Genomic DNA, 9,169 nt, shown 5'->3' with positions numbered 1-9,169 from the left:
CAATCATGGTTATACAGCAAATGCGAAATTCAATTTGATACAGACAAAAGCTCCCCGACATTGCAAGGAAAAAAGAAAGCCTATATGCAAAGCGAGTCAAACAAACAACCGAGAAATTGTGTGGCATGTTCTAAAGAAACTGTTTTTTCCCGCGTTGATTCAGTAATTTTCGTTCGTGAGCTGCTAGAAAGGACCTGCGTGATAGCTGGTCATGTTCTGACTCCGGGAGTGTTCGATTTTCTTTGAGCGTAAAGTTCCTTTTCTATCTGTTTAGTCGCAGGAATCCAGTGAAGCTCCTGGTGGCTCTCAATGGCTCCGGCGAAGCTGTCGGTGACCTTTACTGGGATGACGGCGAAACTCTGGGTGAGCCGTTGTTGCATGCATCTCCATGTAACCAGCCTGCGGAACACATCGCGATATGCGCGCTCGAGCTAATCATATTCTCATTTGGTTTCCTTTCCTGCCGCCTGTTTCTTTAGATGCGCAGCTCCTGGGTGAATACGTTTACCTCATGTTCCGTGCGGCCAACGTGAGTTCATCTCCCGCGTGCTTTAGTTTCTTTCGTAGAAAGTCTCCGTTTCTTTCTTTCTTTTTTTCAGGCCTTATGCTCATAGTAATGCAACCTGACGTTTTAAACGGGTCACGACATGGTCGTTCTTCATATTGCAGTTTTATGCTTCAGTAACTAATGCAAGGGCTTATGATTCAATTTCAGAAATTTGGCTGCCCTGGACGCGCTGTATTTTTCAGAAAATAAGATCGAAACTGAGACCGGGAGACTCCTCCTATCGGCAGCGACCGCCATATTGAAAGCTCTCGTGACGTCACTAGCACATGCACGGAGCAACGTCGTCTGCTCTCGTTGCTGCAGTATGCGCAGCGAGGTCTCATTCCCCCCTGTACTTTCGCGGGCGATCGAAGTAGCAGTCGTCCCCCATATATGAATGACTGGTACCGCAAAAGCGATAATAACAGTAACGCAGTTTTTCTTTGGTATAGGTAGGGTCCGGTCACACTATAGGCCGATGCGACGGCGATCGACGGTTGGTGGGCTGATCGGTACGCAAATGCAATCTCTGACGCAGTGGTCTGCCACGCCAGACTTACGACGACGCCAGCACGATCAACGACCGCGTATCGTAGTAATGTTAAAGAGTGAGCTTAGAGGGAACCAGAAGAGAGTGGTAGGGGAATAGTTGGTATGACATTCTATAAACTTGAGAATTTTAAAACTTATTGGACCTCGTGCTAGCCACGGCGACATACGCGATGTGCGTGCACCAGCCAAGACGTGCTTTCATTCGGTGCCTGCGCATAGAACCGATCGGCGAGGCAAGCGACACGGGCAGAAAACGCCGCACGACGGTGCCGCTCGCCGCAGTCGCCTGGGCTTGTGCGGCCGAGCGAAAGCTTCCCGCCCGGTGAGGCAACGGCCGGAAAAACTGCGCTTGTGTACCTTACCCGTATCGAAAAAAGCGAAACAAGCGGCTACATATCATATCTTCACACTTTGTTACTAATCAGTGAGGAACTTTTGCCATATTCTTGAATTTCGGTTGACGGTGGACCGCCGCCTGCTCTCGTGATGAGGCCTAGCGAGTACGCAGGATTCGTGTGTGCGATTTCGGCGATTGCGGAGAGCGAGTTCGCAAGTTTTAGCGCCTGAAAATAGCTGTCGAGCGTAGTTTTGGCTACAGTGCCCTCAAAGCGACGACTGCCTACATCGCGGGACGCGAGTATACAATAAGGGGGATGTGCCGATATATGTGACCCGGTCTGCATAGCATGTGCAGAAGGCAGCCGGCAGCAGCCGTCGGCGTCGACTGCGGACAACAAATCTGGTTGTTTTCATTAATTCAAGTAATGCCCGAACGTATTTTTAGCTAAACTGATCTGAAATGAAATTTTGGTGACATAAGAGAATGCAGATACAGTTAGCGGAAAGCGCCGGTATCCTACGCGAAGCGTTTAACAAGCAGGCGATATAGCATCATCGGCGCTTATTGCACAGTTATCATGGTGTGTAAATGAGTGAAAGTGCAATTTGTGAACAAGAGTACGTAATATTTAAGACAAGGATAACCCACCCGGCGTTTTATGCCACGCAAAGGAGCAGTACTGCTTGCGCACAGCCATGTAAATAACCTCAGCGCGGGGCTGCAGTTTTCGTAATCCTCGCACTCCTGGGGCACAATCCGCACGCACAGCAAAATGCTGTACTATTATTTCGAAGCACTCATTTAGACGGCGGTGACTATTCATCGGTGCGGAGAGTGAAAGCATTCGAGTCACGTAGGGTTTTGCAAGCGGCTTGGTTCCTGCAAAAAGGTTCTATGAGTGGAAGGAAATGCATGTTCGACTTACAAACGCGTACATGCAGCGCGGAAGTAGCCGCACTCGGCACTTTTCTCTGCTCCTTTCGTGCCTCAAGGTTACTGTAGCGCACCTTTTGATAGTTTGAGTTTAATTATCGAGCGATGAAGAGCGGACAAGAACTTGACAGCTAGCTACAAAACGACGCGGCTTTCACGACAAGCATTCACGGCACGTGCCGCTTTTCACATACGGGAGCACTTGACTGCTCAAAAGAGACCACACTCATAACGTACCGAACAGCATGCTTTTAAGCGTAAATAATAAAGCAGGGGTTCATCGATTTCTGTTTCCTCAACAATCGGAAAGTGGGCGCCACGAGCAAGTCCGCTTTCCAAAGGATCACTCAGCTCGCGTACTGTGTTGACTTCCCAAAAGAGAACACGGAAAATGCATTTTATTTCGCTAGGATAAAAGAAAAAAAAACTTTTCAAGCGACCGCTGTCTACGGTGTGCATGCAAGCACCTCAACAGCTCGCAGCAGACGACGCGTGGCGTGTATGCGCTCGTGATCAAATGTTGCCAGATAAGCGATCAGATGTTGCCAGATAAGCAAGAAGTTCACGAAAGAAACGAAAACAATTCGTTTTAAAAATATTTACCGCACAGAATGAACTCAAAATTTGGGAAATTGTAATTTAACCTGCCGGGTATTAAAGGCGATAAGCAGGGTATGCGTGAAATTAGGTATTCATGGCCCCTCTAAAGCATCTGCCACATTCTTTTCCCCTTTTCACATGCTCTTCTGGCGCCCTCGCAGAACTCTCTGGAGATCTGCAGCTACCAGTACAAGAAGCTGTTCAACTCGACCTTCGATGAGCTGGCCATCATGTCCGTGCGAGTGCTGGGCATCCGCCGGAGGCCCGCCCGCGTTGAGCTGGACGGCTACTACCACCTCTCACGCAGGCAGTACCGCTGGCACCACAACAACAAGGTACAGAGTTTACTTCCGTGGATGCGGAGGGGGCCTATAAAAAAAGAGAGAAAGACCACCATTGTTCGAACAAACCGGGAGGCCCTCTGTCGTCGCATGTTGCTTTCACAAACACCGATTAAAGGAACCATCCCCGTGTCTTGTGAAGATCGCCGAGCTGATACGCTGTGCTTATATTTCTTCACCACTACCTTTTTCAACTCGCAGGTCATGGACTTGAAGCAGATCCTAATGCCTCTCAGGAAAAACACTACAGTGCGATGGTTTATGTCCTGACCCCAAGCTTCGTCGCGGCTGACCGAACACGCGACGACCGCGTCCGTTGCGAGATGGCGAGGCAGGAGCGGTGCTGCGTCATGTGCGTGGTGCGCTGACGACTCCTCTGGCAGCACCAGGAAGTACGGGCGTGCCACGATTGTTCTAAGTCAAACTTGCCAACTTCAAGTGCTGTGAGAAGACTGCCCGTGCGGGTGGTGAATGTTAACCACTGCTACGAGACAGTGCGGTTGTTGTGTACGATGTATAGGAGTGAGGCTGGCTGAATTTGCCCTCCTGGAACCATGACCGCTCACAGGAATGCCAATGCGAGAGCCGAGCTTTCGAGCACGGATGCCGCATGTGAGGGGGATATTGTTCCGGATATTCCTGCATGTTGTCCTGGGGTTCTGTCCGGCATTGAGCGGTCCTTTGCGAGTTCTTGTCATCGTATCAAGCTTTGCCATGCTTGGCTCGGAACGCTGGCGGCCCGCTTATGTCGTAACGAAGGATATATTTTTTGTTACGCATCGATGCTGCAGGAGCACGTTCTTGTATATGTTTAAGCTTACGTGCGGTAGCGTGATGCATCTATAGTTTAGAGTACAGAAAAGCGAGGAATACATACAGTGAATAGCTGAAAGCTAGGACAAGCCAGGAAGCTAACATATTTCGTTCCTTGTTAGCTACTCTGTAATATACCAGAAGAAAGGGGGCAGCTCTTGCAGTTTTTTTCTCTTTATGAGGACTTCATTGACGCATGCCAAGTTTCCAGGGTTGCTGCGCAATTTGTCGCGCGTATCAGGCGTTGCTGAAGATGCGTCAAGGTGCCGACGAGAGCGTCACCCATCACGCGTCACCCACGAACGGCTTAACGGACCTCTGGTGTGCTCCCCTTTAGCGGGTGAAACGGTGCTCCGGAACGTTGTTTCGGAGCACCTGAGTGCCAAGAATCTGAGTGCAGGTAAACAAAGTGAAGCCAGTCACACTTAAGAGTGACATCCATTGCTTTTTTCATTTATTTCCCAGAAAGATCCTGGCAGGTTTACAGGCAAAAGCTGTTCCAGGCAGCTTGACATAGCCCATAAAACCAACAAGAAGAAATTGTCCGACAAGTCATTGTCATCACCCGCCATTACCTTGTATAATTCGTCTAGCCGGTTCCGTTTAGAAAAGCAACGATATGTGCAGAGACGCGTGGCAAAAATGAAGTCTAGTGCTGAGATATGGCTACGTCACAGCTATTGCTGTAGTGCACTTGAGTGATCCGCACTTGTGTTGATATCGACGTGCCTATAAAAGTGGGCAGTCACTGTGCGGTTGCAAATTTGCTTCCCCATTTTGCTGATTAGAGTTCAGTTATTGAAGAAGGTATTAAGAGTAGAATTATCTGAAAAAAGCCAAAGGGGATCACAGTACTACTATGTGATGGATAACATACGTCCTGTCATTCCCAGAAATTCTAGAGAAGCGAAGTTTTTTTTTTTCGCATATCTTCGCACTTTTTTCGCATATCTTAAAAGTGCACCATAACAATCAATGTATCCACAGATACATCCTCGGGACGGTTGTAGTTTTCTGTTATTGTCAAAAACGCACTCCATTTGTTTTCTATGGAGTCAAAACTGCTGGGTACCAGTGAAGGACTAAATTTAATAGCAAGGTTTTGTCTGAAGATTAAATGCCAGTAGGGTCACTACGTTGATAAGTAATATCCCAGAGTTTCCTCATAGTTATTACCCGAAACGCGCCCATTGGTTTTCTATTGTAGTCTTTACTCGGTGCGAACACAGGACAAAGTTGAAAAGCAAGTCTTTGCTACGCACCGGAAGGTTAGACCGGGCTCCCATCGATGTGTTCATATATCACAATATCCCACAACGGCCTCACAGTTAAAGCATTTGACCGCGAGAGGTGTACTCGGTTGCCTTTGTGTAACGTACAATACATTACCAGCTCTAAGGTGGGGAGTGACTGGGGGAGATAAGTACGTTCTCCCCAATCAATCGCGGCTGACACGGTTCAAAGCCGCCCGAACCCCACCCCGTGATCGCATACGCTACCGAGCGCTCGCCGACCACGGCGGGCCTTGCTCTGGGGGAACAAAGGAACGACACATTGGCTGACACAAACAGGCATTTATTGCTACAGAAACAATAATGCCAGCTAGCAACAAGGTACGCTAATGAATCGAGGTCGTCCGACTCACCAGCAAGGTTCCGAGCGAATGTTCGCCCGCGCTAGGGCAATGGATATAAACTCCGCGGGCCGGACGGGACGAGTACGGGAGCCTGTCTCCCCGTCGCTTCTTCGCCCCGCCGGCGAAGTGCGGAGCCGCGAGTGACGCGTCCGCTCGCGGCGATTATCCCAGCCGAAGACGCCATCTCCCGCGGGCGGGCTTCAGCAGTCTCCCGCGCAGCGACGCTGGCGCCCTCTCTTGCCAGTTAATGTAACTGACAAGGGAACGCGTTCATCCTCGGGGTGAGACTGCTGCTGCACGGTGCCTCGCGGGAAAGCAATCTCAGGGGGCTGCAGGGCAGGTCCCCACAAAGGGCAAACCAAAAGCCTCGACTTCCGAGAAGTGAGAGAATAAACATGGCGTAAAAAGAATTCGCCCATGGAAAGCAAGGGGCGACAAAATTTGCTCCGCAGATTTTCAATGCTTCGCAGAAATCACAAGTGCGCTATATATCTATACGCACGACGTCTAAAAGACGATTTATAGAATGCCCTATTTCTGAAGCGTACAATTTTTCGATGTGGAAACCTCTCAATCACGGAACGCAGCTTCCGATTAATTGCCCTGATATGGCATTTAAAGATAATTATCGACTAGCCCTTTCGCCGTATTAATCACTCATTCAAGAGATATAATTGAGGCTTTTGAACTGTTAGTGCTGCCGTGGAAGCACGTTATGCACCTATTATGGGCATTATCGATTTCTGTCTTGTGCAGAACGTCCTTTTCTGAGACGGTGTTGTACTTGTTTCTGTTAGCTCCTTATTTAAGGGTGCGGAATATAAGTTAGTGGTCTTGTCTGTGATCGAACCAGCCATTCATCATTCCTCCAGTGAAATGCAGCATACGTGCGACAAAGACGGAATACGATGCGCGAAGTCCCCCAGAGAACAGCGCGGCAATAAAGAAATCACGGCGCATTGTGTCTTTCTACGTTCTCGTCGGTGCTTGATCTCTTACTTGCCAACGCATATTCTGAAGGACCTCCAGGCAGAAAGAAGAAGACGAAAACAAAGTTGCAGGTTAGCAAATTTACTCAACTTTACTCAATTTACTCAAATTTACTAAACAGGGATGCTGACGAAATCGGCACTGGGAACATACAGAATGTTTAGGCAGGAAATTGGAAAAGAAAATATCTATGATAATTGCAGGGGAAGCTCTGTATTGTTCGAGGCCAGGACGGGAGTATTGCGGCCTAGGGCATATCGAGTCCGGTACCACGAGACATGTTTTGCGCTGCATCTGAAGAGGAGGAGGAAACGGCTGAACACTTGATACTTTAATGTAAAGGGATTCACCGTAGAGTTGAAACAGCGGGGCTGATTTATTCAAAGCGTTCAAGTTCAAGCAAAGTGAAAAAAAATCAGGATTTAAGCGGGTAGAAATAACCAAGCGAAGGTTATCTCATTGGTGGCTAAAATCAAGACGAGTGAAATTTCAAGAGTCATGGCTAGGTGGCGTCAGCCACCGCCCGATTTAAAGTGTTCACCTTTATCATCATTCCATATACCACATAAAGTTATTGATATATGCCGGTGGCATCGTTCTTCTAGAAGACCGCGCGAGAGGCCTTCAAGACTTGACGGACATTTGTAGAAAAGAGGCGAAGGCTCTACGACTGACATTTAGCACTGAAAGATCGGGAAACATGGCTCACTATGATGAGCCTGGTACATGGACGCTACGAAACCTGTCTTCAGTTAAGGCGTACAAGTACCTTGGTATATGCATACATGATGGCAGAAAAGGGGAAAAATATAAAGTAAGAAAACGCAGCTATAATGAAGAATCGCGCGCTCTCGGAATATAACAAATATGCAGTCGTTCGGGGAAGCTGGAAAGGCGCAATGGTACCGGGCTTGACGTTCGCAAACGCTGTGGAGTGCTTGGTATCTACCGCCAATTCGGCACTTGATATAAAGCAGAGGTTAGACAGTAGGCTTGCCTTTGGGGCACATGGAAACACTGCTAATGAAGCAGCTCAAGGTGATACGGGGTGGTCAAAATTCGAAGCGCGTGAGGCAAAAAGTAAGGTACAGTATGAAGAACGGTTGTGGCATATGAACGACAAGTGATGGGAGGAATTTTTCACGTACTTATACCGATGCAGTATCGATACTACACGGAGGCGAAGACCTACTACTGCTTGCTGATGACTACAAGTGTCAAAGGGAAGTTACTGGTAGTATAGGACCACTTTGAAACAAAGTACCATCCCCAGAAAGTGCTCACCGGCAAAAGATAATGCTGGATAAGCTGACGTTGGAGCTCTAGAGCCGGGAGGTGACTCAACCGCACGTCTTCCAGAGAAAGCCTGGCACTGAGAACGGCCTTCGAAGATCGTGGCGACAAAGGACTCCCCAAAAACTGATAGCGGTGGCCAGTTTCTTATGCTTCTCTTTGTTCGGTATGACCAGCTGTTTCCTGGAACTCTTCATCAGGGCAGAGAAAAAAAAGAAGAGTTGTGTATGATCTTCCGCGTATCTGAAGCCCACTCGTGAGCTAATTTATTCTTCGCACTTAAAAAGCAGTATACAACACGGGTAACAAAGGAAACAGTGTCACCTTCGCTGCAGTTCTGATCACTGCTGACATAACCAGACACGGCATACTCCCAACCACGCAGCGATTACGCGACATCGCCATCACTGCTTTCCACTCGCCGCGGCCGGATACAGCCTGCAATTTGGGTAGTCGGTTACAGAGGACACGACTTGGAAGCACTGAGATGTGTCACACCACCTCTGCGTGTCCCCCGTCGCTCTACGCGCTGCTTTCTAATCAAATTTTTCATTCGGTCGGCAGCCAGAATGTCTTGACGCGGCTGGCGAAGACGTGGTTTTATTCTGCCAATAAATGCAGTCGTCAATTCCATACTGACAATAAGAGTGTACTGCGTCAGTCACTAACCATTTGCACCACCGTCGCTTATTTCGGTGTTTTCTTTACATACTTAACGCAACAAGCCATTTTTTTTAAACACGAACTATGCATCCAGCTGCGCGGTGCCCGTTGGCTGCCTACGGAGTGGGCCGAGATATGGCGGACACGCGAGCGCCCGGGAACCACCGCTGAGGGGTCGCACTGTACGTGGCAAGATCTATGGATCTTTGGAGCCAGATAATATGTTCAATACCTCAATACTTTGAAATATAATGAGGAGCGATGCTGACAGCATTACCATACCGGACTCTATGCAACCAATAAGCAAAATAAGCAAAACGCGCATGTGCTCACTGTATGTTCCCAGGCATATGCAAGCAGCTGACGACGATTAATGATATATTTTATTCAGCCACATATTAAGATACTGTTTGGTTTAAGCAAATATGGCTTAAACAATAAAAATACGGGATAAACGTAAA

At 48.3% G+C, this 9,169-nt stretch overlaps 1 long non-coding RNA gene across 1 annotated transcript; it reads left to right on the top strand.

Moving 5' to 3' along the window:
* Positions 1 to 259: 259 nt before the first annotated feature.
* On the top strand, positions 260 to 5,003 carry LOC144125678 (uncharacterized). Its single transcript, XR_013313408.1, has 4 exons — positions 260 to 363; positions 480 to 529; positions 3,134 to 3,307; positions 3,515 to 5,003. It is a non-coding gene; the product is annotated as an uncharacterized LOC144125678 (long non-coding RNA).
* The last annotated feature ends 4,166 nt before the right edge of the window (positions 5,004 to 9,169 follow it).

This window comes from Amblyomma americanum, chromosome 3 (genome assembly GCF_052857255.1).
Source record: "Amblyomma americanum isolate KBUSLIRL-KWMA chromosome 3, ASM5285725v1, whole genome shotgun sequence".
NCBI lineage: Eukaryota > Metazoa > Arthropoda > Arachnida > Ixodida > Ixodidae > Amblyomma > Amblyomma americanum.
The sequence above is the reverse complement of the archived record's forward strand: the minus strand, read 5'-3'. Positions and strand labels throughout refer to the sequence as shown.